Source organism: Phacochoerus africanus, chromosome 5, assembly GCF_016906955.1.
Source record: "Phacochoerus africanus isolate WHEZ1 chromosome 5, ROS_Pafr_v1, whole genome shotgun sequence".
Lineage (NCBI taxonomy): Eukaryota > Metazoa > Chordata > Mammalia > Artiodactyla > Suidae > Phacochoerus > Phacochoerus africanus.
Window position 1 is genome coordinate 81,289,574 of NC_062548.1, and position 6,000 is coordinate 81,295,573.

At 47.5% G+C, this 6,000-nt stretch overlaps 1 protein-coding gene across 3 annotated transcripts in view; it reads right to left on the reverse strand.

Moving 5' to 3' along the window:
- The window catches only part of CEP68 (centrosomal protein 68), a 28,868-nt gene extending 25,070 nt beyond the window's left edge, over positions 1-3,798 (reverse strand). For all 3 annotated transcript variants that reach the window (XR_007135112.1, XM_047781929.1, XM_047781928.1), the window contains exon 1: positions 3,660-3,798. The gene's annotated coding sequence lies outside the window, so the exon portion shown is untranslated. The remainder of the gene's footprint in view (positions 1-3,659) is intronic.
- Positions 3,799-6,000: the final 2,202 nt, after the last annotated feature.

Below are 6,000 nucleotides of genomic sequence, written 5' to 3' on the forward strand. Positions count from 1 at the left end.
ATTCAAAGCAATCTACAGATTCAATGCAATCTCTATCAAATTACCATGACATTTTTCACAAAACTAGAACAAACAATCCAAAAATTTATATGGAACCATAAAAGACCCAGAATTGCCAAAGCAATTCTGAAGAAGAAAAACTAAGCATGAGGCATAACTCTCACAGACTTCAGACAATATCACAAAGCTACAGTCATCAAGATGGTGCGGCAGTGGTACAAAAACAGACATACAGGCCAATAAAACAGAATAGAGAACCCAGAAATAAACCAGACACCTGCTGTCAATTAATCTTCGAGAGGGTGTGGAGAAAAGGGAACCCTCTTACACTGCTGCTGGGAATGTAAATTGGTACAACTACTATGGAAAACAGTGTGGAAGTACCTCAGAAAACTAAATATAGAACTACCATATGATCCATCAGTCCCACTCCTGGGCACACATACCTTAGAAAACTGATTTTTAAAGAAATTTCCTCTTTGCCTTTGCAGCTTGGAAGCTCAGAATCAAATCTGTAGTCCCACCCAAGTAAAATGTATAGCACAGGAAGTTCCCTTGTGAGAACTTGTAGGTTAAGTATCGGCATGGTCACTGCAGTGGCTCAGGTCACTGACGTAGCATGGGTTCGATCCCTAAGCAGGGGAACTTCCGCATACTGTGGGCATGGCCAAAAGTAAATAAATAAAATGTATAGCACAGAGAGGCACTCATCTTTTGTATTAAACTCATCTTTGACTTCTCAATTTTCTTTTACCCTAACTGCCTCAATCACTTTAATTAAAATCCTGTTATTGAACTATTTTGGAAAGATACCTCAAATCATTTTTTGGAACACAATAAAGGAACTGGTAAGACAAAAACAAAAAGTAATAGGAAAAAAGGCTCCCAAATCCAAGACTTTATCCCAATACTAGAAGAATACAAAGCCTGTTTACCAGTATGTCTAAAAAGCAAACATAGATGCTTATGTTGGTACCTTTCTACTCAAGATGCTGTCCATGGAAGAGCAGCATCTGCATCACCTCAAAGCTGGTTGGGAATGTAGATTCTTAGGCACCGCCCCAGAGCTTTGGAATTAGAATCTACATTTTAGCAAGTTCTCAGGAGGTTGGTAAGTGCAGCAATGTTTCGGCACTCTGAAAAAAACACTCTAATATCTTTACAACCATTCACTGAGTGCCCACCTTATGTGAGGCATACACAGAAGGAAATTTATGGTCCTTGTCCTAAGGTCTTTCCAACAGGACACTAGAAAAATCACACACCTTGTGGTAGGTTTTTAATGGCTAATTATAAATGTCACAATTGGAAGGGCATCTTCAGAAAGAATAGTACTACAGAGTCACTTGGCTATACAGCAGAAATTGACACAACACTCTAATAAATCAACTATATTTTTTTTGTAAAAGAGAATAGCATTCCCTAGAAAAGATTCAAGATTCATGTGGCTACACTGAAAGCAGACTCAGAGACCAGAATTCTGAGACAATTACAAGCAAAAAGAGGTATGGTCTTTGGGAGACGCCAAATAATTTAAGAGACCTGCCAAGGAGACCTCCTCCAGGATATGAACAACTTAGCCTGTTTCCTGCCACCAGAGAGTGGTACAGGAAAACCTGGAAGTGAGGCAATATCCCCCCTCAGGGGGTGCATCTGCCACCTCAAGGTCTGGCAAACAGGTTTAGAGCTAGGAGGAAGACTACTTCCACTTTTCACAATGTTTGTGAACAACTTCAAAGGTTTCTTCACGAAAAGAGACTGACGATAAAAGGATAGAAAGCCATCTCAGGTCCACCTCCATCTGAACCAACCACCCTAAGGGTTTTTTTCAGCCACATGAGCCCCCATTTGTTCCACTCTGTTCTTTCATGACCACGCTGAGTACAGACCACATGAAGAGTGCATCAGATCCTACTCTAATACTTGGCCAAACTGTTACTTGGCACTCCATCAATCTTCAGTGGGCGGTGACACTCTAAATGCATAAAACAAGTAATCTTCCATTGAATACCTGTACTGAAGGGGAAAATCGGGAACGGCCCAACAGATTTTCTTAAATCAAGGACCAAAAGGCAGACACACTCTCAAGGGGTCAAATGCTATACAGATATTCGCTAATACAGCGAATCTGTTCAAGCATGTTTATTTTTAACCTAACAACTGCTAAGAGCTACTAAACATTTTCTTTGTGCCAGCAACTATGCTAAACATTTTATGTCAATATTTTATTTAATGCTCAGAAGCATGGAGTAGGTACTATTGTCACTCCAATTTTACAGAGGAAATGGAGACGTACAGAAGTAAATAACACGTCCAGAGGCAGTAACACAGCAGAGCTAAAGTGTGATTTGACTTAAGCGAGCCAGAGTTCAACTGCCTCCCTCACCTGTAAGAATAACTGGCCCAAAGAGTTAAAGGAAATAAAGCTTTTATTTCATCAACTTTTGGCTACACTGCTGATTTTGTTTTGTTAGCTTTCTTCAATCACTAAGTGCCTTCTATAAGCCAAACATTATGCTACGGGTTAAGGAAACCACAAAACAGCATGTGTTGTTTAAAAACAGAGAGGTTACAGAAATTGGCCCAAAGAAGGGAGTGATTATTGGGGGAGGGGCTTAAAAAAAAAAAAAAAAAAAGCTCTCCAGAAGAGGTAACACCTGAGTTATTTGCTCTTTTCTGTGCCCAGTGGCCCAGAATTGATTAACCGCGGTGGTGGAGGGAACAACGATGAGGAGGGAGGACTTCTTCTTCTTTTAACCAAGCCCTGGGCAGTTGGCTTCCTGACCCAACACATTTTGTCATGCATTTTAACATCCTTCACACCTTAGATCTAAGAAGGTAATGGTGTTTACAAATGCCACCTATCTTCGTGCCCCCCCAAATGAATTCCCAGTGAGGTCCAAATTTGCTCTGGCACTGGCAGGCTTCCGCTCATTTTTATTACAAACAATACCGAATCCAACCTAAGAATTATAAATGACTTCAAATGGGTTTTGGTCCTGTGCCCCTGGCCTGAGAACCATTCTAGGTACGACAGCTGGAAAGGGTGGACCGTCTACGCAGGGAAAAAAAAAAAAAAAAAGTGAGACAAATTGCTTTTTCCCCCACGGCAGCAGGGGCTACTGCATTCAATGAGATCAGAAGGCATCGTTCGTCTCCATCTTAACGTGGGAATGACCCTGAGTGGATAAGAGAAGGTCTCTGCGGTAGCCGGGATCCAGAAGCAGCGCGGGCCCCTTACTCCCGGAGCACCTGGACCCGGAAAGCGCTCAGGGTAAACAGGGCACACCCGGGGCGAGGCCGCGAAAGGAATAAGTCCCCCCGCGGCCGGGGCAGAACCGCGGCGCAGCTGCTCGGCCCGGAGGATGCGCCACCACGCCGCTCCCGGGGCCCGGCCTCGCGACGCTCGGGCTTTCCCAACGCCAGCCTCCCACCTCCGCGACTCGACTCCCGGCCGCCACCCGCGCCCGCCCTTCCGCTTGCAAAATGGACGCCCCCGTCCCCGCGAAGCCTCCGTGCTCTCACTGGCGGGGGACGCGAGGCCCCGCGCCCGCCTGGCCCCACCTCGCAGACCCAGAGTCCGCAGGGGAGAGGGGCCGGGCCGCAGCCCCTAGCGCCGCGGAGGCCGAGCCTCGCATTGCGCGCCAGCCGATACTTACCGCTTCTCGAACGCTCCGGACGCCCAGACAGGGCCTACTGCGGCGCCCGCAGCCCCAGCAGGCCCATGCGGTGGCCCGGAGGTGGGGGTCTCAGGTGGTCACCGCTGCCCTCCTGCAGGAGTCCGGAACGCCAGGGGCGGGACCGAGCGCCGGCCACGCCCTTCGGGTCCGCCCCGCCTCCGCGCGGCGGCTCCTTTGGGGCGGGCACGGCCAATCCCAGCCCCCAATCCGAAGGGTCGACCAATGCGCGACCTACTCCTGCAAGACAAGCCCGCTCGTGCAAGAAGAGCCCACCCCTGGCACCGTCTTGGCCTATGAGAGTCCGGATCTTCTTAGAGCAGCTCTCCTCCCCCGCCCTCCATGCTGCAGATCGCGTTCGGCTGTTTTGGGCGAGCTGGGTTGTGCGATTGCGCGTAGTTCCGGACTGCTAGGAGGGGTGGGTGCCTTGGAGCTCTCGCTCTCAGTGCTGGTAGGTCGCACCTTGAGTGTTGCATTCATTCATTTGAGCAAGGCATCTGGCAGTGTTACTGCCGTGCTGCTGCGGTGAGGCGGACTCACAGTCTTTGTGCGTCTGTTTACAATCGCATCTAAACAATCAGGCGTACATGCCACAGGTGCGGCCAAAACTTTAAGAAAATAAGTCATGAAATAATAAGCAAATAATGAAATAAATAATGAAATAAAATAACCAGGCATGTGACCCAGGCCTTGAACAGGGGCCACGGGGGCACTAGCGCCGGAAGACGGTGAGGTTCCCAGCCCGGGTGGTTGGAGACGGCTTTAGAGGGCAGGTGGGACTTAGGCAGGCTCGGAAAGGATGGGAGGGGTGTGGATAAAAAGAGCTGTGAGCTGCTTAGCGGCTCTCTGAGCAGCCTGGTCTAAAGGAAAATAGGTGATGAATCTGAGGGAAACTGGCATCCAACCTGTGGGAGGCCATGATGCACATGCCCTTCCATCACCTCCCCTTTCCTTCCACTCTGGACAGCTTGATGCTGGAGGGCCTAATGACAAAGCTCTTTAGCTGAAATCTGGGGCGTAGAGGAACTACCCACCTGGCTGGGGAGGGGAAGGGATTACATGGTAACAGTGTCCGCGCGAGCGTTCCTGCGTTCCGATGCTTTTTCCCAGGAGCACTTGCAGCAATCTGACTTACACCGAATGCCTCACCAGTTCGTAAAACAGGTCTGCAAATGTCTGAAGCCCAGCTGTGGGCAACTTGAATTCCACCTTACAAATTTTTTATCTAGTAGCTCTTGAGCGGCAGTTTGGGAGATAAAAGACTTGTGGGGTTTTTCAAGACTTGTCACAATAGCTGAAGGTTTTGTCTAACCCAAGAGTCACAAACAAACAAGAGCAAAACCTAACCCACAGATTATTTGGGCAGCACGTTGATTTTATTTGCTTTAATTTTTAAAATAAGAATTTAAATCTAACAAGCACCACTTCTGTATTAAGTAACAGCAAGCCGTTTCACACTTTGTTACCCGCCTGACACGGTAAGGTGTTTGTGACCCTTGGTCTTCTCTGAATACACGGAAGACCTCTGAGGAGTCATCTAATCGTGCTGGCTAAGACTTGGGTCTTTACATTATTACAAGAAGGGTGGTATAGTGACGAGCATATCTGGAAAGGCTTGCAGCTCCCTTCTTAGCCAAGGGGGGTTGTTCTTTAGTTAAAACTCTATTTCAAGACAACCAGCTGGACAGAGAATGGTGTCAAGTCCAAACAGGTTAACAGCATAGAACCACAGCACCAAATCCAAGCAAAGTGTACTTAAAAAAAAAAAAAAATCAAGGCCAAATGAATAAGGTCTCAAAAAGCCAAGGAAGTTATGGGTGGTGGAATTTGAGATAAGCAGACTATGAACAGAAATTTTTTTTTTTTTGGCTACAAATACCAAAATTCCCGGGCCAGGAACTGAACCCACACCACAACAGCAACCTGAGCTGCCGCAATAACACCAGGTCCTTAACCCCCTGTGCCACAAGGGAACTCCCAGAAAAGTAATTTTTAAGTCAGCCAAAACCTAGCCCAGTCCACATGGTATGTGTCAGGTCCCAGGTCAAATCCCTCCCCGATCTCCACAACCAAATGTGCACTTTCCCTTCTTTGAACTCTGCAGCACTCTGTATCTTGCCCATGGCCTTTATAATTTTTTTTGGCTGCACCCACAGCATGTGGAATTTCTTCCGCCAAGGACAGAACCCACACCACAGCAGCAACCTGAGCTGCTGCAGTGGCAACACTGCATCCTTAACCTGCTGTGCCACAAAACAGAATTCCATGGCCTTTATCATTTTCTACCCCACATGGTTTCCTCATCTGTAAGAGCAGTTAGGGT